The 23178-nt window shown below is 37.9% G+C and overlaps 1 long non-coding RNA gene across 1 annotated transcript in view; it reads left to right on the forward strand.

Moving 5' to 3' along the window:
* The first annotated feature begins 1321 nt into the window (after positions 1-1321).
* The window catches only part of LOC129147932 (uncharacterized), a 48706-nt gene continuing 26849 nt past the window's right edge, over positions 1322-23178 (forward strand). Inside the window, exon 1 of the long non-coding RNA XR_008555157.1 lies at positions 1322-1395. This is a non-coding gene — a long non-coding RNA (uncharacterized LOC129147932). The remainder of the gene's footprint in view (positions 1396-23178) is intronic.

Here is a 23178-nt window from a genome sequence, read left to right on the forward strand (position 1 = left end):
ATGAATAAAGTGGCTCTGAGCATTCCTGTGTATGTTTTTTTGATGGACATAGCACTTATGTCTGTTGGGTATATATCCACAGGTGGAATAGTAAGTTCTGCATCTGTAGGGCGCTGCATCATTAGGCTGTATTCATGTTTAACTTTCAAAGATACTGAAAAAGAGGCTTACAAGGTAATGCTTGCATGTAGCAATTTCACCAAAAGTACAAAAGAGTCCCCATTTTTCTGTAGTATCACCAACCCTTAGTATTTGTCAGATTTTTCTATTTTAATTATTCAAGTAGATGCTTTTCTCTAATGATTAAATATGAACACCTTTCCAAATGTTTATTGTCTGGATCCAACTTCCAACTCTTTTTTTATGTATGTGTTGGAGATATCTTTTTATAATTTATAGCTTACCTTTTTCACAGTGCCTTTGATGCACAGATCTTAATTTTTAATAAGTTCAATTTTTATTCCTTTCTTTATTGGCCCATACATTTTGAATCTTGCTTATGAAATATGCCTATCAAATGGTCAGGTTATAATCTTCTGTATTTTATTTTAGAAGCTTGATTATATTTGCTTTTACATTTAGGTCTCTGACTCACAACGAAGTGATCTGTTTTTTTTTTTTTTTTTTTTGCATCCATAACTTTCCAATTAATTTGAACAATCATTCCTGATTGAGAGCCACTGGAAGTAAAAAGATTTAGAATCAGGTTTGGGTTCAAATCCCATTTGTGTTATTTATTTGATGAGTGATATTTTCTAAATCTTTCCCCTCATATTAAAATCATGAAGAATAAATAATAATATCCATGTTTCAGGGTTTTGGAGATATTGAATGTGATAATTATTTAAAGAGACTGACACAGAGGAGAAGCTTATTAAATGATAGCTCTTCTTCTTTAAGTTCTTTGTAAACATGGAGCATATTAGGTTCATTTGCTATGAAAGGTAACTATTGTGGTTATTTAGCTTTTGGTTTACTTGCTTTAATCTTCATTAATTGATATGCACCCACAGGTCATTATAGTGATCAATAGATTATTTTTAAAAAATCAGCTTAGGTAAGCTTTTTAGAGGTAAGGTGGACACCTTTAGGCTAAGAGCTTATAGAATTCAAATTAAAAAAATGTAAATTCCTGGTAGGACAAAAAATGTGATGAAAAAAAATCCATGGCTTTTTGCCTGAATACATCTGTCATTTCAAAATTCAAATAGAAGAATTCAATGAAAAACATGCTGTATCCAACGGGTGATGAATCCTACCTTTCTCTTTTGGGAAAATTCACATAAATTGCCTGAATGGCTCTCTGCTTTGTATTTTTGCAGCCACTTTGCTCTGCCTCACATGGGAGTATCACAACCAAGTCCTGCAAAACACATGCTCTCTTCTCTTGCTAAGGTACTTAAATGACTTTATCTTCTGCACCAACTTAATTTTGCTAACAGGGTTGAGGCAGACTGGTGGATTTGTATGTGTGAATTTAGAATACCTGGTTCTCTCTATTTTTTATCTTTAGTTTAAAGTGCTTAGGAAATTTTACTTGAAGGAATAGGCAGAATTGATGATATACTGTCAAAAGAGGAAGTTTATATGTATCCCAAGCAAGACCTGTCTATGTCAACCTTCTGCTAACTTCCTCAAGGACCTGCTAATTTGGTGGGTCAGAGTTTAAGATAGTTGGCTGGGTTCCTCTGAAAAATGACTTAAAGATGAGGTTTCTTAGTTTATTTGGGAGATGATCTATAGAAGCAGAAATGTGGGAGGGGAAAGGTGAGACAGGCAAAGGGGAAATACTGATACAGCATACATTTAATTACTGGGGTGTTACGGGCTGAATTGTGTCTCCCACCCCCAAATACATATGTTGAAATCCTAAATCCCAGTACCTCAGAGTGTGACTGTATTTGAAATTAGAATTTTTAAAGAATTAAGATAAAATAAGGTCATCTAGGTGGACCTTAATCTAAAATGACAAATGACCTTATAAGAAGAAGATATTAGGACACAGACCTCTGTGTACACAGAGCAAAGACCATGTGAGGACTTAGAGAGAAGGTGGCTATCTACAAGCCAAGGAGAGAGGCCTCAGAAGAAACCAAGCCTGCTGACACCTGAGCCTTCAGTCTGTAAGAAAGAAAATTTCTATTGTTTAAGGCAACCAATCTATGGATTTTTGTTATGCCAACCTTTGTAAACTAATATGTGAAAACAAGGGTTCAGTGCTGTTGCATTGCTGTTCTAGCACTGGAAGAGTATAGAACTTGCCTCAGAATTGTCCCATTGGAGGCTGGAAAGGCTAGATCATCTACCTACCGGCATATCTTCTCCGGGGGCAGGGTGCTGCTGGGGCATTAAACTCCCCTGATGTGGGATATTGGCTGTATGTCTGGGCCTCATCAAGGTTGACCTGAAAGCAGGTGGACTCATGGGATATGGTATATCATGAGCATCTAAGACATTCCTAGTGTTTATATGTGGTGATGTAGCCCACTAGTTAGTGTGGAGAGGTAAGTTACTATGCTTAAAGCTTGGCCTCTCAGGGAAGCCTGAGCAGGTAATCATTTTATTTTTATTTTTATTTTTGACTTTTTCATTTCTTTTGTCCTTGTTTCAGGGTGGGTTTTCTGGGAAGTAGACACTGAAATGTCATTTTGAATGCACAAATTTTATTAAAAAGTGCCCTTAGGGCTTAACACTTGTAGGGAAAGAAAGGAATTTAGCCTGGACAGAGAGAAACATTGAGTCATGACATAGTTACTACAAAAGCCTCCGTGAAGCCCACAAGGAACTCTGAGGCCAAGAGAGCCCTTCAGAGTTGTCCTAAATTGGGACGAGGGGTGGAACTTTGTATTCCCACAAGAACCAGATATTGGAGGCAATGGAGAGTCATGGTCATTCACCAACCAGCTCTCATCAGCCCAGGGAAATTCCTGGAAAGGGCTGGTAGCTAAGGGATGCCAGTTGGTAGCAGTCTCAGCAGTTTGGGAGTATAGGTCCTTCAGTTCCAAAAGTGGTTCTAGGCTACTCAGCATAGTGTGAACTACATGTATACTAGTACTAGTACACGCATGTGGCCAGGTAGGTATGAAGAGCTGTAGTCTGTTCTGTTGCCTGGTACTATATAGTCTACCCCTTCTCTCTGACTGTCTTTCTTCATGCAATAAATAAAAAACTGATATAGTTAAGAAAAAAATCTAGTTTAGGATTGAGATGGTATTGATCATTTAAGCCAGGGGTGGGGAATCGTTTGTCTATCAAGGGCCATTTGGATATTTATAACATCATTTGTGGGCAATATAAAATTATCAACTTAAAAATTAGCCTGCTATATTTGGTCAAACATTTAATTAACTCACCCCTAATGCCTTGGCTGGGCCAGTCCAAATGATTTTGAGGGCCTTATATGGCCCATGGGCCAGATGTTCCCTTTTAAGCCCTCATGCTCTAGCTCAGTTTTGAACAGTACTCTGAATTGGGTTCAAGTCATTGGGAACTGGTGCAGCTAGTAAGAAAATAACACTGATTTCTCCCTTATTAAACTCATGGTGGTGGCATTGGAGGGTATGCTGATCAACAGGGAAGAATTAGATCATTTCATGGTTTTGGGTATACTAACTAAAATACTTCCAAAACCCATTACTACTATGATGTTCATTGGGGCCATACTTCCTAACCTGTAAATATAAAATAAAAATTAAAAAATACAAAATCTGTTCTAGTCTGTGGCAGGGCTGTAAATGGACTCTGCCCATCCAGGTCAATATGTCAAATGAGCACATTAAAATTAATGTCAGGTGTCTACTTGTTGTCTTTTATTTTATCCACACTACTTTCTATTTGCCAAAATAATATATGGACATTTCTATAACTTGGGAGGCAATTTTTTTTTTTTTTTGGTACCTGGTTGTAATGACACATTTTGAACACTCTTCTCTTGCTTAACCTCAGTAATCTGCATTAGCCACAGTTCTCTCATTTACCTTCTGGCCCTATAAATGAAGACCTTAAGTAAATGAGTGTCTAATTCCAGCTCCCAACCAGATGGATGTTTATGAGCTAGCTTACTTCTTGCCTTCCCAGTCTTCTGATTGAAACTCAGGAGGATATTTACATTATCAAGCCATGTGTTCCTAATTTTGTTCCAGAAGATCTAATCTGTGCATTAAGGAACATTACTGGATGCCTCATGCACAGATTCATGGGACTATTCATTTTTTAAATGGACCAAGATATTTGCTTGGTCTCACTTCAGTGGGACCATGAAGAAAGATCTTTATGTCCAGATGCAGATAAATTTGTCTTGAAGCCAAAATTCACTCACTTTACAATTTGGGGATGATTCTTTTTCTTGTAATAGAAATGTTTTACTTTCAGGATGCTGCTCTCTCTTACGAGTCCCCTGAGACTACCCTCACTGGGCTGTCTTCTGAGTGGGTTGTACCCCAGACCATCAGGTCCTTTGAAAGCAACTGGCTTTAAGGCAAAGCAATTCTTGGAAATACTAGTATATCCAGGTCCCACCAAAGGAGGGCAGGCTTCCCAGCAGAGATTCAGAGCAACAGTGAGGAAGGGGGTTTCAGAATGAGGAAGTACAGAACAAGCTTTGGTATAAAGACAATAAACTTTGAGTCCAGAATAGTGAAACTATCCCAAGCAATAACAAGGAGAAGCTGCTGCCTCAGTAGTTCCTAAAATAGATAGGTCAAAATTAGCAACATAGAGAAGAGGGAATCAGATTGTAGGGAGCAAAGATGAAGATCATCTAATGAGGATGTCATCTAAAGTCCACAGTGTTGATAGTTGGACTGAACAATATGTTTTGTTTCTGCACTTCCATATGACTTAGCCCAACAGTACCACAGGTTTCAATCTCTAAAAGCCACACCATTTGGATCATAGCAGTAGGCCAAGTTAGTTTAACCCTGAGTCAAGGTGGGCCAACTTTTCCTGGATATTTGAGAGCTGATGGTATAGAAGCAACAGGAATGTATGACTTAGAAACTGAATATTCTCTTATAGGCATTATAAAAACAAGGAAACCAGGCTGCTTATTTTGAAATAAAAAAAGTAAAATCTAAAACATATAACAAGGGATACAAATAGTAACTTCTATGAGGCCTTTGTCACGACAGTCACTGAGCAAGTCCTACAACCTGAGCCCTTCAGCAGTACTTCTGATGATCACCTAAGTAAATAGAAGACTCAGGCAGCACCAGTCTATAGACAGGAGAGTTCACAAGCAAAGTACACAGAATTATGTGACGAAATGTACAGGTGAGATAAGCAGAGGAATGAACCAAAATAAGGTATATTACATTTATTAATGCTTAGTCACGAAAATAAAATCTCTCAGCCTGAAGGGCATTTTCAGATGATCCTGTCTAACCCTCTTATTTTGCAAATGAGGAGAAAGGAAAATTGCTCAGGATCAAATAGCTAGTTATTTGCAGAGATAAGATTGGAGTCAAAAGGGGCTAACCTTAGCTCAGTGCATTGTTATACCAGATTCAATGGTCAATAAAGAATTTGGATAAGTGATTGCTAGGCCAAAAATAAAGCAATAATAAGAAGATATATGATAGAAAACCTCTCCCATTTCTCATAGAAATGGAGTTTAGTTAGAGGAAAGGAAAGCCCCCATTAAAAATATATGCTAATAAATGAAGTAGGACATAAATTTTAATGTCGATTAAAATACTTTCTTAGGATGAACTCATTTTTAAATCTATCTTCAAGAAGAAAACTAAAGTTTATAAATCTAGACATTGAGATATAATAAAGCAACTATTGACCTAAATAATGCCAAAGAGCACGAAGAAAATTTGAACATTTGCACATCATCAAGTCAAAGCATTATTTATCTACAACTAGTGCAATTAGCAAATATGTATTAGCAAAACAGCTATTTTTGGAGAATGATTGAATAAATAGAATAAACACTTCAAGGTTGGAAAGGACAATATTAAATTCTATTTGGACATAAAATCTCTAGATTGAAACAATCAATCTCTGTTTATATACCAATCTCCACATGTCTAATATAATATAAACAAGGGGGGTGAACTCAGTGATGTACAAGAACTAAAGAAAAAAAGTTAGTACCTTCCTGATTAAAAAACAACAACACACAAATACTTAGTGTGGCATACATGCCTCCATATTGTGGTGTCTGCCCATGTATCTGGCCCCATCCTCTTCCACATTTTTTTTTTCTTTTCCCTACACTTTAGCCATACCAAATTATAGTTCCCTGAATATGTATGGTTCCACAAATTCCTTCCCTTTTTTGTCTCCTTTCCTTTTATCCCTCATTGCCAAGGTTTATCCTACATTTTATGCCTTGTTCCCATGCTCTGTCTCTATCAGTCTATTTTTAATGCTTACCTATAAATTACTGGTGGCTTTTTCATCTCATCTACTGGTGTCTACACTCTTAAACATAGGGACTGTTTCTTATTCTTCTTGGCATCATCAGGCGTGAAGTACTTAGTTGCATTCAATAAATGTTTGTCTAATAAGCAATCAGACATTCTCATCCCTGTGCCTAAGAGAAGGTTGTGATGACTCTGGCCTTATGATGGGAGTGAATAGGAAGAGTCAACAGTCCTAGATTACTTGATCCAGAGTAGAGAGGCTAGGTGTCCAGGTTTATATATTTCTCTGAACAAAGCAGTCTTTGTTGTAATTGGAGTTAATAACAAAGTGGTCAAAGTGGAAAAAATAGAAACACTAGCATTCTAATCAGATGATTAAAGTGGAATATATCTTCACATGCCCAAGGGCCCATATTATTTTATCTTCTGAAATGGAGGGGAGTGGTTCTTCACCCATGGCATCGGGCTTATTACTAAATCATGTGTGGAGTGACCACTCAAACTTTGGGGCTGTCATAAGCTCTGGAGGGTTCACTTCAGTGCATGGAATTCTGGCAGCTATTGATATCGTTATGTTATGTGGCATTAATTATCTTCCCAATGATACTGATGATGACACTTCAGAGATGACAAAGAACAAGAAAAAAACAAAATATAAAGCTAAGAGAAAAACACAACTGAGCTTACTTTTCCAGAGGTAGCATGCACATGTTTGAATGGGGCCACAAATCACATCTAAAGTTGGACAGTAAAAATCTGGGTGAAAGTCCATCCCAGTCCATCAAACAAGTAGCTGGAACTCTTACAGAAAGCCATAAAACCTGAAAAGTAGAAAGAACAATACAATAACTGTCTAGCCAAAAGCTTACACAAAAGGGCTCCACAGAGCATGAGCAAGGTTCAATAGTTCCATATAAAACCTGAATCATTTATCAGAAACTCAAAATCATCACAGCCTTTAAAATGTCCTTTTATTGTATGTGGACATTGATAAGGAAAACAAGTACTCTATTGACACTTTAAGAGTTTAAATTATTGCCCAAGTGTGTGTAAATTAGTTGCATGTCTTCTCTTATAAATAGTAAATTTGCTATTTCCCTATTATACTTAGTGTTTTTCTTACTGATCTGAATAAATTCTTTAATAAATGTTTTGCTCTGTCGCTTAAAATTTTTCACTTGAGAAAACTAAATGTGTATCCAAAGCACTAATTTTAAACATTTATTTATCTAGAAAATATTAACTAAGCTCCTATCATGTGCTGGATACTATCCCAGCCACTTAAAATATATCAGAAAATGAAACAGACCAAATCCTCCCTGTTCTTGTGGAGCTATGTTCCTGTGTGTGTGTGTGTGTGTGTGTGTGTGTGTGTGTTGCTGTATGTGTAGGGAGGAAATGCAATAGCAAATAAATAGCAAAGAATATAAACAATTAAGTCATGTAGTAAGTCAAAAGGAGATGTATGTGCTGTAAAAAAAAAAAAGAAAAAAGAAAAATAGAGCAAGAGTGGAGCACTGGGGGTGGGAGTTCAGATTGCCTCCTTAAATAGGGTGGCTGGGGTAGCTTTCATTGATGGGATGACATTTGAACAAAGGGCTGAGGAAAACAGAAGAAATAGCCATGTGAGTAAGTGTTTGAAGACAAGATATTACAGGTAGAGGAAGCTACTGTGCAAGCATTTTGTGGCAGGAGTATCCCCGCGGATCTTGATGAACACCAAGGAGGCCAATATGACTGGAATAGAACTTTTCATTTCTATTTCTCAGGGAAATGAGACTTTTAAGATATGAGGTCAAAGAGAATAGAAAATACATTAAGTGAGACATCTTAGGTCATTGTGAGGACTGTGGTTTTACTTCTGAATGAAATGGAAAGCAGTAGAGTAACATGACGGGTTTTAGCAAGGTTACTGTGACTGTTAGATTGAGAACAGACTGTAGAGGAGCATGGATAAGAGCAAGAAAGTCTATTAGGAGTTAGTATTAGTTTCCTATTGACGCTGTAATAAATTACCACAAAAATGGTGGCTTTAAATGGAACACATTTCTTAACTTACTGTCCTAGAGGTCAGAAATCTGAACCGGGTCTCTCTGGGCTGGAGTTAGGGTCTTGGTAGGACTGTGTTTCTTCTGGAGGCTCTAGGGGAGAGTCTGTGTTCTTGTATTGTACAGTTTCTAGAGGCTGCCCACACTCCTTGACTTGTGACTTCCTTCCAAAAATTGCATCACTCTGACTCTGCTTTCTTCATTGTAAAGAAGACTCTGGTCCTCCTGCCTCCCTTATACGTGCCCTTTTTTATCACATTGGGCCCATCTGGACAATCCCAGATAACACCTCCATCTCAAAATCCTAACTTCATCACATCTGCAAGGTTTCTTTTGCCACATATGCACATAGACACAGGTTCTGGGGATTAGGGTTCCTTGTTGAGGAGGGAGGCATTATTTTGTCTATCACAAGGCTATACTAGTATCCCAGGCAGAAGATGATGGTTAACTTGGACTAGGATGTTACAGTGAGGATAGTGAAAAATGGCTGGATTTCATTATTTTAAAATTAACACCAAATAGCATTTCCTGATGTGTTAGCTATAAGATATGATGAAAGAGAAAGTTGTTGAGTCAAGAATGACACTGAGTATCCAAAGTTGGATGATCCTGTTCTCTGTGGGGGCAGGGGTCATATCTGTCTTCTTTGCCTCTAAATTTCAAAGGCCTAAGTAAGAAAGTGTCCAGTACATAGTAAATGCCCAATAAATATTCACCAACTTAAATATTTTTTACCACAAAAAACAAACATGATTAAGCAAAACTAGAAAGTAAAAGGAAAAAAACAGCAAAGGAAACCCCCATCCTCAAACCTGCAAAATTACTTCACTATTATTTATTATTTATTTCAAAATATCATTTTATAAGCAGAATTTTCTTTTTATATCTTTATGGTAGCACTAAACCTGCCATTCTGTGTCCTTAACCTATATTTTAACTTAAGATTTCCAATGTTTGTAGTCTTTGTTGACATCAATTTTGATAACTTTTATAAGTTCTTTCAGTGGATGTTTTATAATTTAAATATTCATTCCCTTATTTTTGGACATTCAGGGCAGTTTTAGCAATTTCATTGATATAAAGCCATCATTAATATGTTCCTTACATATTCTTTCCATATTATATTCTTAGGTGAGAGTCCCAGAAGTAAGATTACTGACAAAAGCTATGATTTTCTCATAAATTTTCATGTAGAGTCCAAAGATTTTTATAAAACAGTTGTTTTTATTTCTATTGTCAAATCTAATGTGTGAGTATACCAGCATCTATGGATCCTCCCAGTAATAAGTATTGTCAGTAAAAAATATTTACCTTTATTAGCTGAGAAATAGTATTTCATATTTTTAAAACCATTGATTCTTTTCCGTTGTCAACTGGCTGTAATCTTTCTTTTATAAATTATCTTTTTATATGTCTATTATATTTTCTTATTAGTATATATCTGAACTCCTCAATAAATAGAATTATAAAGTCTCTGTCTATAAACTATGTTTTTAATAAAATTGATTATAAATCAGGAAAAAGAATGCGAATATCCAAAGGGTAACACAGTTACAGATGGACACAATAGAAACACAATAAATAATGGACACGATGAGGACACAATAAACACAATAAGAAGGATGGACACAGTGCTAGGCTGTATTCATCAAATGCAATCAGGTCTGTGAGTTCCCTGGTCAGTAAGCTGGTCTCCTCGAGACACTCCCTGCGCATGTCTGTTTGAAACATCTAAGTGGATCAGAAAAGGACATCCAAGACAGAAAAAGATTTCAAAGGACTGTTTTTCTTTTTCTTTCTTTTCTTTTCTTTATTTTTTATTGATTTCAGAGAGGATGGGAGCGGGAGGGAGAGATAGAAACATCAATGATGAGAGAGAATCATTGATTGGGTCCCTCCTACATGTCCCACACTGGGATCAAACCCGCAACCTGGGCATGTACTCCAACAGGGAATCAAATCGTGATCTCCTGGTTCACAGGTCAATGCTCAACCACTGAGCCACACCAGTCAGGCAAAGGACTGTTTTTCTAATGAAAATTTCAAATAGATGGAAATAAAGAAAAAATTAGAAAACTGATTTTTAAATGAATATAAACCACATTCTATTTCATTTTTATTGGAAAGTAGTTTAGTAACAGAGATTTGGTAACAAAAGGTCATAAATAGTAAAAGTCATCCACAAAACAATAGACCGAACAATTTAATACATTGCAAAGGGGACAGAAGGCATCATGGATGCTATGGGTCCAGATATTGCTTCCAATTCTTCTTTTTCTCAATTTTTTAATTAATATCTGTAAGAGTAAGAAGCACTTTAATATTTCTTGAAATGATGCTATATTAGGCAATGCTATAAACATGGGTAATGACTTAGAAACTACTTATCTGGAACTTGAAAAGGTTACAAATATGGACTCAAATCAAAATGAGCTTAAAGGGGGAGAATGAAAACTAGTACATCTGGGAAGCAATTGAATCAGATTTAAGGTCCTCCAGAGAAATATGCTAAGTGGTAGTATTTCAAGATAGGAACAAGTTGGTTGCTAAATAAAAACAAGATTATAATAGAATGTTGGGATAAAAAGGTCAATGTGATTGGAAACACATAAAGAAAGCTTTTTTAAAAGCAAAGGAGAATATGAAACATGAAGCAGTAATCAATTCTATTCTTAAAACTTGGGGCGGGGGCATCTAGTCTATGAATCACATTTAGTCAATCAAGTCAACTAGTTAGAAAATGGAAGGAGTTATTTGGAAAGAAAAGTTTTCATAAACAAACAGGTTTATGTAACAACCTGAAGCACCCTGCAGACTTCATTGCAAAGTATATTACTGTTATCTTCATTGTGTCCTATTTTGTAATTATTTGTTTAAGTTCTGAAACTATTCACCACACCCCCCTCTCCCATTCTCATTGCCATTGCCATTGTCTTGTCCAGGCTCTCAACCTTTCTTGCCTGGAGTATCACCACCTAGCTGTTGTACTAGGTTTTGCTCATGTTATTGCTTTGGACTGGGCATCTCTTGCTACTATCTAAACCTAAAAAATATTCTCATTCTTTAACCTTAGTTCCAGTACCATCTCCTTGCTAACCTTTGTGGGTTGCTCCCCAACTAGTCAGATTTAATTGCTTCTCCCTTGTAGCTACACTGAGTGGCCAGATTATTATGATCTCTGAACACATAATAATCTGGCCACTCAGTGTATATCCTATATAATAAAAGACTAATATGCAAATTGTCCCCTCTACCAGGAGTTTGACCAGCAGGCAGGCTGGCCAACCGCCCATGTCCCCTCCCCCTGGCCAGGCTAGCCAGACCCCACCCATGCATGAATTCATGCACTGGGCCTCTAATATGTATATACTGAGTGGCCAGATTATTATGTGTTCAAAGATCATAATAATCTGGCCACTCAGTGTATACTATTTGTATGTGTTGTGTTACTTAATTAATTACCCACTCCCCAATAAATTTGAAGCTTCTTCAAAGCAGAAACAAATTTTAATTTACTTTATTTTTTCCTGTTTTCTACAACTTTCCACAGAACCTGTACACAGAAGATGCTTAATATATGTTTACTGAATTGAATTGAATGTCAAAAACTGCATCATTTCTAGAAATGAAGTTCAGCCTCTCCAACAAGAACTTGAGAGTAAACTGGTCTGTAGGCCAGGTCAAGGCCCATAGGCCAGGCACTGTACCATGACAGGGGAGAAGAAACTAACTTTTATAGTGAATAATTGTTGTTTTCTAAGGCCCCAAGTAGTTCCTCTACATGAATTGATGTATTGGACCTTTACAACTACCCTGTGATGTAGACACTATTAGCCCTATCTTTCAGATGAGGAAACTACAGATAAGAAATATAACTAGAAAGTGGTAGGGAGGATTTGAAACTTGATCTGCCAGATTACAATATGCAAAGTTTAGTTTTAATTTATTTATTTTTGTTTTATTTTTTATTATACATTATTGCCTTTCTGGTATCATTACTTTTAGACACAGATATCACTACAGAATAGTCTGCGTGTGTTTGGGGAGGCAAGTAGTAAAAAGTAAAAGATAGCATTTCTTTCATTAGCCCTAACTTTCCAAGTTTACCTGCTAGTTATAGCTCCCAATGAAACTCAAAGATTAAACCAAACTACATTGACTGAGTAGTATATTTTAAAAATATGTCAAAAATTTATACAAATGGGAATTCTCATCATCTTAGTTATCTGAGGGGAAGTGTGCAATTATACATAATAAGGAAGGTCTATAATACCAAATATGGTGATTTATATAGAAAGAAAAGGTGCAATTATGGATAATAAGAAAATTATAACAAGAATTTCCCATCCCTCTAAGAAAATCACAAAGTAATGATTCAGGCAAGATAGTTGGCTACCATGTTAATACTGAGGCCCAATTCAGTTGGGATAAGTCTCTAGAAAAACTTTATGTTCTAATGTTTTCTAGGGCTTTTCCTGAGAATCTCATCATATAGAATAACATGTCTTAAACACATGGGTCATATATGAGTAGAAAGGATTCTCTGCCTTTCACAACTTCACACATCAACATTAGAAGACAAATAGGTTCTACTTATTTCTATGTTAAATGCTAGTAGAAAGTGCACTTATTTACCCACACATACAAATGAGCACCTACTATGTGCCATGTCCTGTTCCAGAGAGTTAAGGATGCAATGTTAAATAAAACAGGTGTAGTGACTGTAGTGAGTTTCTCCATGAAGTTTATGTATAGTCTGGTATAATATATTTAAAACAGTGTCTTGGGGCCTGCTACTGAATTATGGAATTAATTTGATGAATTTTGGCCTTCTTTTTAAAAATGAAGTACAATAGATATGAGTAATGCATATAAAAATGGTAACTTGCTTTGCAAATCTTTTATTTGTTATACAAGTATGCACATATATTTGTGTACTGTATTTCTTTCTTTGAATTACAGAAAAAATGTAAAAGTTGTTGTTTTTTTCCTGGTGAAATTTACAGCTTAAAAAGTTAATTATAATAGCTGAGGCTTATGTGGTACTTTCAATTAAATAGACACAGTTCCACGTGTGTTATATGAAAACAAAAACACTTAATTTCACATGAACTCTATGAGGTAGGTACTATTATTATTCCAAATGTAATACTGAGGAAATTTAGAAAGAGAAGTCTAGGACCCAAAGTCCCAGAGCTGGAAAGTGGGAGGAATGGGATCTGAGCCCAAACAATCTGCCTTTAGATACCATCCTCTTAATTACTTTATTGCATCCACTTGCTTTTGTAATGAAACACTTGGATGATCTCTGAACACATAATAATCTGGCAAGATATTAAGAGGCAAGACCTACCTCAAAGAAGCATATTGTGCATTTCAAGCTGAATGGGTGAGATTATGTGACCTGTTCTGGGTTCCAATAACTATATGTTGGAGGTGCTATGTGGTGAGAATGGATGTGGGTAGGTGTGCAGATTGATGGAACAAGATAGGAGTATCCCAGTTTGAACCTAAACCAGGAGCACCTCTGGGATACTCAAAAAATGGGGCATGCATATAGAGCTTATAAGAGCTCTTAGGAGTCAGAAGTCAAGAGTAATAGAGACACAAGAGTCTTGTCCAGTTACAATGCCCTGTTATTAGAAAGAAGTAGATCTGAATGGAGCTTAGTATCATTTTACTCAAATTGATCCTCCAGCTCAGACTTCGGTCTAAAAGTGATTCTAATCATTCTATTATCAGTTACTAGCTATGTAACTTCAGGTAACATGCTTAAGCTCTGTGTCTTATTAATGTGGCATCACATTAGATCAATGTCTGAAGAAGAGTCCTACAAATAAAGATGGTGACATGACCTCATTAAAAATTATATGAGGCATTGACAGCATGTGTTCTCAAACTTGAATGTACATAAGGATCATCTGGGAAGCATGAGGTGATGCAGAGTCTTGACCATATCCTCAGAGACTTGGAGACTGTTAGTGTGGAGTGGGGCACAGGTAATAAATGAACATACTCCATCTGAGGAGAAACTGGAATGTATAATGGAAAATACACAGAGGTGGGGAAAGGCATTCAAGCAGGAGTCCCCACTCAGCACTGCCACACGGAGGCCTGAGTCAATGCCATCGCGATGGCAGCTTTGTCACAGGGGAGCTGCCTCAGCAGGATGTGCTCATGGCTCAGTGTAGCACCAGGAGGTTGGCAAGAGTGAACATGAGCACATGTGTGATACTCGAGGAGATGCGCTGCAATCATTGGGAGAGACTTTGAGAGCAGCTGATATTCACAATAGCAACTTGAAAATAGCATGTCTATGCTTATTATTTGCCATGGCTTAACCTGTAGAATAACATGTTTTGAACACATGGGTCATATGATTTGTAGACAAGATATATTTTATGATTACAAGGGAAAAATAAAAAAAATATTAAAGAACAGGTAAAATAAGAGGGAGATACAAATTTAAGGGTACATCCTATAACACTGCCATCATTTTACTTAAATATAACTATGTTTGAGGTGATTATAAGTCCTTAAAACTTGATCGGTAATTCCTGTATCAGACAGGCTATCTCCTATCTATGATTAGAATGGCCACAACTACCTCTGAATACCCTCAGATATCCATTGAGGTTTCCATACTGCAAAGCATTCTGAATAATATCTCAGGTAGATTTTATGTGGTCTTACAGGCTAGTGGTGAGAGAGGAGAGGGAGGGGGAGAGAGAAGGAAGTGAAGAAAACAACAGGGAACATTAAGGATGACTGCCTTAGAATGAAAAACTATGCCAACCAATGGAAATCTAGAAATATAAAATATTTTTTGATCATCCACTTGCTTCCTTCCTTCGTATTCATAGTATATTTGAAATTGTCTATCTTTATCTTTTATCTCTCAATTGGTGGCTTTGATTACAGTAGATCATTAGTTGTTCTCATGACTTGAGATTAGGCAGACAGGGTTGCATTGCCCTCCTGAGGAACATTATACAGGATTATCTCAACTTTAGCACTATTGACATTTTGGGCCAAATACTTCTTTGTTGTGGGAGTTGCCTTGTAGGATGTTTAGCAGTATCCCTGGTCACTACTTATTACATGTAATTAGCAACTTTCCTCTAGTTGTGACTTTCAAAAATGTCTCCAGATTTCGCCAAATGGTCCTCTGGAGACAGAATTGCCCCCAGGTCAAAACCACTGCCTTACAGGGTCACCATGACCCAGCTGCCCCTCTCCTTTTTATTGCATGGTACCAAGCCAATTGCCTCCCATGAAACCAGCCACTGATTTCTTGCAAATATTTCATGATGTTTAGCAGCTGAGGTTTCCGGATCTCAGTGCTGTGCTATTTGACATTATTAGTTTATCTTTGGCCACTGGCACAGTTCCTAAGCAATTCAAAAATAACTGTTGTTTCGATGTGGCTGAAAACATTGCCTCCAGATCTAAGAGTTATTGATTATCCTGTCAAGGCCCAACGTTTCCTGACAGTTTCTCATTTCTTACGTATGCATTAAACTGATTCTAGAACAACTTTAAGGTTCATGAAATATGAAGTCTAATAAAGTTAGCCATGTCTAGAAGCCGCTTCTCTGTGGAAATGTCTCTCTTCTTACCAGCAGTGTGTTGCTGCTCATCAGGTCATGGCCCTCTTGTTTTCCCTAAAATATGCCTTTGTTCTTGACCAGCTGTCAGAGACAGCAAGAGCACTGTTCAGCACTGCTGCTCTGAGTGGCTTTGAGTCCATACATTCTCCTAAATTCTTCCTGACTACGCCAGGGCAGGTCCCTTCCCAAACCCTGCCCACTGTACAAACTGTTAGGAACTTAGTCCAAGTTCCTCCTTTATCCTCTGCTCACTAGTTACAGGTGTTGGGTCCAAGCCTCTCTGCCTAGGGCTGGACCTCCTTGGACGCCAAGTCTTAGAAGGAGAAGCCATGAGAGGTTGTGGGTGTATAAGAACGAGTCTTTATTGCAGAAAGCAGTGGCCACATAGCTGTCAGACAAAACAGTCCTTTACAACAAAGTCCATACAGGCAGGCAGCCGGACACTGGCTGGTTAACATGTATACCTTTCCCACAAAACAGCATTAATCTCTGTACCCACAGCTGTTATCTGAGCTGCCGCACGCTGCCCCCTAGACTCACTGCCTCACATTGTAGTGGTACCTAAGCTCTCTGGCTCAGCAGCTTCTCCTATCTCTCCTGCCCAGCACACTGGCTGGTTAACATGGTAGCTATATCTGAGCTCTCCATGAGCTCTTAGTCTTACATTGTAGCAGTACCAGCTCTCAAATCTGGTCATGGCCCTCTTGTTTTCCCTAAAATATGCCTTTGTCTGAGCTCTTTAGCCTCTTCTGCACACATAGGAGCTACATTCTCTATGCTTACTGTCTCTGCTTCTCTGAGCTCTCTAGCCTCTGCCTGGTCAGTAACCTGTATATTACTCCAGAGACAAAGAAAGATAGCTACCAACAGTGATAGCAATCAAATTTTGGCTATAGAAGGGCACAACGTACCGTGTGTTCTGTGGCCTTGCAGCTGTTTATGGTATCTTGGCCTTGGGCACCCCGATTAGGCTCTTCATGCTCAGAGCAGCCTTGGCCATTCTGGTGTATTGACAACAAGGCCTCTGTGCTCCCATTGGCCTTGACTATCCGGGGATAGTGTGGCATGGTTCCCACACTAACCCTATGCCTTTAGAAGTGTTATCTTAATTTTGCACAACTTGAATCAGATACATACATGTTTTCCTTTCTTACAGACCTTAATGGCTTGCATCAACTGAAGAATTTCATGCTTGTTTATAGGTATTATGTTTTCTTTCCTGATTTTTTTTTTCTGCTAAATTAGTGAAGCTTCAGAACAAGACAATAATTCTGTGACAAAGAATCTTTCCCTGACCAAATTCTAGATATTGTCCTTTGAATTCTTTTTCAACTAGGGCTCCAACCTTGGGCCTTATCCTTAAGAGCCCAGCTATAACAAGAATACTGCTAAGCCACTGTAAGGAGAATCCTTCACCCTTAATATATGAGCCAATTTTCTCATCTTCACTCCTATTCCCCATCCTCCAAGTGATATCTGATCACCCTGACCGAGAATCCTATTAGATCAGTTTACCAAGAATTTTCCCTACCCACAATGTTTCCTCTTAGTAATTCCCCATCCACTGACCCTCCTTCCCTGCCCTCAAACTGCCTCTTGACTATAAAATTCCACTTGTTTTTGTATTGGTATTTCAAGCCCAATTCTACACTAGGGTCTCTTTTTCCTTATTGCCATAGTTTACGAATAAAATCTGAGTTTACTTCTTTAACTACTGTCTAACTCTAGTTTTCTCTGATACCTGTTCAAGCACTAAAACTTGCTACTATTGCCAACTAGAGCCCTATATTTGTCTATATCAGTGCCTTGATGGGTCCTTTCACTCAAGGCATTATAGAGAGTACAAAAGGGTTGATTGAGAAGAGTGAGCCAAATCTGTGAAAATATGTCATGCTCACTAATGGTGATGTATGATGAAGGGGAGAGAAGTCCACCAAAAGGTTCAATATGATTTAGAGATCAAGTAGTTTCAAGGGAAGATACTTACTCTGAGATGAGGGAATAAAGTCAAGGCTGACGAACTCAGCAAGAGACTAATGAGTCTTCCCAAATGGGGAGAGAGAGGGACATTCTGAGGAGCATAAAGGGTTGCTCAGATTGTCCTCAGTTCCATCATTCTCTACTAAGACCTGTGCCAGGTGATAGTAAAATTAAAAGTCATTTTACTCTAATCTCTGTGAGATACAAAGATATCAGGATACTAAGATATTTGTGGCTAAAAAGTTAATTAAAATAAAAGAAATTGATTGAAGCAGGGTCTGACACATATATTTGGAGAGGAGTTCTTTAAGAAAAGAATACAAAAATAGGTACATGCCCTGGAAAGAGATGGTGTAAAAGAGGGGACCAGAAACTCAAGCTTCCTCAGCTTCATGATAAAATAAGACTCAGGATTGAAAGTGCTTTGCTTTTCCCTCCTTTCTCAAATTGGCTGTTGAAGGAGCTAAAATCAAAGCTATAATGCAGGGAATTGAAAGACTCATAGCATGGTGATTAGTGCCAGGGGAAGAAGATGGTACATGCTAAGTGAAGGACAAAGTGACAACAGAGGACCACACCTTCAGTAGTCTGAGAGCCTTGCCACTTCACTGGGAGCAGTAGAGGAGTATTCCACATAGGAGCCAGGAAGGTTGTATTTATGAGTAAGGTACCTAGTAAGCTTATGGGACCGTGTAGAGTCAAGAGAAATAAAATCGGGCTTACCATCCAATAATTCAGTAGGTGAGGCTGAGCCAGAGTAACCCCATTTTGTTACATGTATTGTGACCCTTTCGTAAGAGTGTGACTCTTTTGTAGGAGTGTGACCCAAGAAAACATGGGTTACATGAGTAGGGCTGAAACTTCATAAAAAAATAAGGGGTGATTTAAGCTCTTTACTATTAAAAAAGACTACAAAAATTTTATGCCAAATACAACAGATGCCAACTCACACTCAATCACCTCCAAATTAACTGAAATTCTCTATTCTTTTGGTGAAACACATTGAATCCTGCCTGTGGCAAGCTTGATGTTTATAGCTAGTGTGTCCTGTCTAGTACTTCTCCCACCAGACAATTTGTGTGCAAACCAAGGATCAGTTGTGTTATTCCTAAACTCATTAGTTGTATTTTTAAATAAACTTTTAAATATATTTTTATTGATTTCAGAGAGGAAGGGAGAGGGAGAGAGAGAGATAGAAACATCAATGATGAGAATTATTGATTGGTTGCCTCCGGTATGCCCCCAACTTGGGATTGAGCCCACAACCAGAATTGAACCCAGGACCCCTCAGTCTGAAGGCTGACACTCGATCCACTGAGCCAAACCAGCTAGGGCTTATTATATTTTAATAATTTAATGAATTAATAATAAACTAATAAAATATAAGTGGGAAAAGAAAGAGTCTGTATGGATTCTATGAAAGCTAAGTTAAATGCTTAGGTAATAATTGAAAAAGGAGATGCATTAAAAACATATAAACAGGCCTGGCTGGCATGGCTCAGTGGTTGAACATTGACCTATGAACAGGAGGTCATGGTTCAATTTTCGGTCAGGGCACATGCCCAGGTTGCAGGCTTAATCCCCATTGTGGGGCATGCAGAAGGTAGCCAATCAATGATTCTTTCATCATTGATGTTTCTATCTCTCTCTCCCTTCCTCTCTGCAATCAATAAAAATATATTTTAAAAAAATGTGTAGACATAGGGTGGGTGAGACAAAAGACAAAAAAGAAGTGGAGGGAGATCCAAGAAGGCAGTTGACACGAAGACAGGCTACAAGATAGTGTGTGAGTGAGAGTGAAAGGAGAGTGCATGGATGTGTGGTATATGTATTTGTAAGTGAGGGACAGCTATATTCCACAATACTGTTGGGGACTGGCAGACCAGGTTCCCCTGGCTGGGCAGCCTCTACTACTGAAATCTCTCCTGGAGCAGCTAGCTATGCTGCAGAGACCACACCATCTTAAAGGGGAGAGTGGCTGTGATTGGAAGCCAAGCCTTACCTTCAATCGGGGAGACTTTGGATACCTCCCAGGACCCTACAACCACATTGCCCAGGGACCAACTGCTTCAGCTGCAAACCCACAAACACTGAGACTGCAGCCTCCCCAGCCACAAGGCACCTAAAAATTGTCCTGGGGGAGACAAAGTGGTGCCGAATACAGGGACGGGCCCTGCAATTTCTCACAGAGCAGATAGAAGAAACAGCTGAATCGAACAACATCAACCCAGAATTGGCAATTTAAACAAAGCTGGTGAGGCAATCTGTGGATGGAAAGGTCAGAGATTACCTAGAGAGAGTCAACGCAGGAGAGAGAGAACTACATAAACAGATAACTTGAGAGGAGCAAACATGGGGAGACAAAGAAAGAGCCCCCATATGAAAGAAAAAGAGGAATCACCAGAAAAGGAGGTAAATGAAATGGAGGCAAGAAATATGTCAGAGAAAGAATTCAGGGCAATGGTAATAAGGATGCTGAAAAGGATGGAAGACAAATCAACAATATGTTTAAGAACCAAGAGGAAATGAAGAAGAACCAAGAAGAAATGAAAAATGGCATCGCTGCAATAAAGAACTCAATAGAAAGAATCAACAGTAGAATAGAAGAAATGGAGGACCACATCAGTGAGCTAGAAGACAAGGTAGGAAAAAATACCCAAGCAGAACAGCAACTGGAAAAAAAAAAAAAACTTAAAAAACAGGAGGAAAGCCTAAGGCAGTGATGGCGAACCTATGACACGCGTGTCAGCACTGACACGCGTAGCCATTTCTGATGACACGCGGCCGCTGAAGCAGCCGCATGCCGAGGATGAAACATTTGCTGCTCCTGAAGATGAAACATTTGCGAAATAATGTTTTTTCCTCAAAGTGACACACTACCCAAATTATGCTCAGTTTTTTGGTGAAGTTTGACACACCAAGCTCAAAAGGTTGCCCATCACTGGCCTAAGGGAACTTTGGATCAACATGAAACGAAACAACATCCACATAATAAGGGGTACCAGAAGGAGAGGAATAGAAAACCTGTTTGAAGAAATAACGACAGAAAACTTCCCTGATATTGGGAAGAAGAAAAATCTCACACAAGTCCAAGAAGCTCACAGAGTCCCAAACAAGATGAACTCAAAACACTTTACCCCAAGACACATAATAATTAAATTGGCAGACACCAATGACAAAGTAAGAATCTTAAAGGCTGCCAGAGAGAGAAAGTTACCTACAAAGAATCTCCCATCAGACTATCAACTGATTTCTCAACAAAAACACATCAGTCCAGAAGGGAATGGAATGAAATATACAAAGTCATGCAAAGGAAGCGTCTGAAATCCAAGAATACTGTACCCAGCAAGGCTATTAATCAAAATTGAGAGTGAAATCAGGAGCTTCACAGACAAAAAACGACTAAGGGAGTTTATTATCACCAAACCAGCAATGCAAGAAATGCTAAAGGGACTGCTGTAAAAAGAAGAAATAGAAAGGGAAGAAGGAACACAAGCATAAAGAATAAAAATGGCTACAAATAAGTACCTATCAATAATAACTTTAAATGTAAATGGATTAAACACCCCAATCAAAAGACATAGGGTAGCTGAGTGGATAAGAAAACATGACCCATATATCTGCTGTCTACAGGAGACCCACATCAGAACAAAGGACTCACACAGACTGATAGTGAAGGAATGGAAAAAAGTTTTTCAGGAGAATGAAAATGACAAAAAGCTGTGGTAGCAATACTTATATCTGAAAAAGTATACCTCAAAGTGAAAGCCATAACAAGAGATAAAGAAGGTCACTTAATAATACTAAAGGGACCAATTCAACAAGAAGATATAACTCTGGTAAACATATATGCACCCAATACAGGAGCACCATAATACATAAAAAAAAAACTTCTGGAGGATATAAAGGGAGAGATTGACAGCAATACAGTCATACTAGGGGACTTTAATACTCCACTAACACCACTGGATAAATCCTCTAAACAAAAAAAAAATCAGCAAAGAAACATCAATCCTAAATGACTCACTAGATCAGATTGAATTAATTGATATCTTCAGAACACTTCACCCCAAAGCCACAGAATATACAACCTTCTCAAGTGCACATGGGTCATTCTCAAAGATAGAACACATGATGTGACACAGGCAAAGTCTCTTCAAATTCAAGAAGATAAAAATCATATCAAGCTTCTTCTCAGATCACAATGGCATAAAATTAGAAATCAACTACAATAAAAACAATGAAAAAAATCAAATATATGGAGGCTAAATAGCATGCTATTAAACAATGACTGGGTTACCAAAGAGATCAAAGAATAAATAAAAAAGCATCATTGCAAAAAATGACAATGAAAACACAACAATCCAAAATCTATGGGACACAGTGAAAGCAGTCTTGAGAAGGAAGTTCATAGCTCTACAGACCTACCTCAAAAAACAAGAAAAAATGGTGCTGAAACCAGTTTGGCTCGGTGGATAGAGCATCGGCCTGCGGACTCAGGGGTCCCAGGTTCGATTCCGGTCAAGGGCATGTACCTTGGTTGCGGGCACATCCCCAGTAGGGGGTGTGCAGGAGGCAGCTGATCAATGTTTCTCTCTCATCGATGTTTCTAACTCTCTATCCCTCTCTCTTCCTCTCTGTAAAAAATCAATAAAATCTATTTTTAAAAAAAAGAAAAGAAAAAATGGTGATAAATTATCTAATCCTACAACTCAAAGAGTTAGAAAGAGAGCAAAAAGTAAAGCCCTGCGTAAGCAGAAGGAAAGAAATAATAAACATCAGAGTAGAAATAAATGACAGAGAGACAAAACACACACACACACACACACACACACACACACACAAATACACACAATACAAAATATCAATGAAACCAAGAGCAGCTGGATCTTTGAAAGGTTAAACAAGATTTATGAACCTCTAGCCAGGATCACCAAGAAGCAAAAAGAGATGACCCAAATAAACAAAATCAGAAATGAAAGAAGTGAAGTAACAACCAATCCCACAGAAATACAAAGGATTATGAAAAAATACTATGAAAAACCCTATCCCAACAAAATGGACAACCTAGACAAATTGGACATATTCTTAGAAAAATACAAGCTCCCCAAACTAATCAGGAAGAATAAAAAAACCTGAATAGGCTGATAACTACTGAAGAAATTA

The sequence above is a fragment of the Eptesicus fuscus genome, chromosome 3 (assembly GCF_027574615.1).
Source record: "Eptesicus fuscus isolate TK198812 chromosome 3, DD_ASM_mEF_20220401, whole genome shotgun sequence".
Lineage (NCBI taxonomy): Eukaryota > Metazoa > Chordata > Mammalia > Chiroptera > Vespertilionidae > Eptesicus > Eptesicus fuscus.